This window comes from Marmota marmota, unplaced genomic scaffold (assembly GCF_001458135.2).
Source record: "Marmota marmota marmota unplaced genomic scaffold, marMar, whole genome shotgun sequence".
Classification (NCBI taxonomy): domain Eukaryota; kingdom Metazoa; phylum Chordata; class Mammalia; order Rodentia; family Sciuridae; genus Marmota; species Marmota marmota.
Genome location: NW_026000243.1, coordinates 7,691,168 through 7,692,533, shown reverse-complemented (window position 1 = coordinate 7,692,533; position 1,366 = coordinate 7,691,168).

Sequence of the window (1,366 nt, the reverse complement as noted above, 5' to 3'; positions counted from 1 at the left end):
AAGCATGTAACAGGATGCAGAGAACTGGCTTGATATCTGACAACTGGACTTCTCTACATGTCTTTACTTTTCAGACTTCACTTGCAACTGCTTCTGTAGGAGTCACTAGCAGTTACTGGGTTGGGAGGGAAGAATAAAAGAACAAGAGAAGGCACAGTATCTAGATTCAAACTTAGACAACATGTCTTGAAGTGACGTTTTCTGTGCTTTTTATCCTAAAGTAGATCCCTTTGTTACTAGCCAGTATTGGTTAGGTAATGAAAACTAATTTTAGCATCAAAGTGTTATAATGATTAAGAAGGTAAGTGTGTGGTTCATATATAGACATCATCCACACTTTGTCTTTTGTTTTTCCTTCTGCTTACATCATGTCACCACTGCACCTAGTTATTATAAACAAAGGAGGGTTGTTATGATTACTTCTAGAAACTTGGATTGACTCCTGAGGATAAAGACCAAGTTAGATAAACACCAAAGTCTCTGATTGCAGATAAAGAGACTAACATGTCCACAGAAGCTGACTTTTGTGTCTCAGATCAAATTGGATTTGGTGACCAATAAGCACAGATACTCAACCCTCTTGCCTGTCTCCCCTGCTGAGGAATCATTCTTCTCCAGTTGTTATTTAAAATATTAACCATGAATCTTGCCATGAGGGAGAAGATACCTTAATAAGGGAGGAAACCTCTTTTGAAGTTCATGGCCTTTATAAATATTGCTCATATTAAGTCCAACTTCATAAAGTGATAGCAAGTCAGTTCCTTTCCAGCTGCATATGGTTGTACTCAAAAGAACCTTATGTTACTGAGGAATGCAAATGATTCAAGAACAGTGAAGGCATCTTCCATTAAGGTTTCATGAGTTTCTGAGTCACATAGGCTTGATTGTCAGACTTTTTCATGGGGAAGAATCCATTATAGAGATTATCATTTTTTGATGGCAACAAACACATTTTGTATCTCTTTTACTCCTATTATATCCCTATGCCTCCCCAACCTTTCTTCTCCCCCTTTCTCTCTCTCTGAGATACACACACACACACACATATATATATACATACATACATATATATGTATGTATATATATAATGTGTGTGTGTGTATATATATGTGTGTATATATATATATATATATATATATATATATATATATATAATGCTGAATTAAAGCGGAAGGGGCAGTAACAACACTATATATTATACACACACACACACACATATTATATATGAATGATGTAAAGCCAGGCTTTGCTTATTTAAGAGGTAAAATATGTGAATAAATCCAATGGAAAAAAATTGCCAGGGATATAAGATGGCAGCCGGGACAACAGAGTGACAAATTTTCATCTTTAGGAACTTAGTATATCT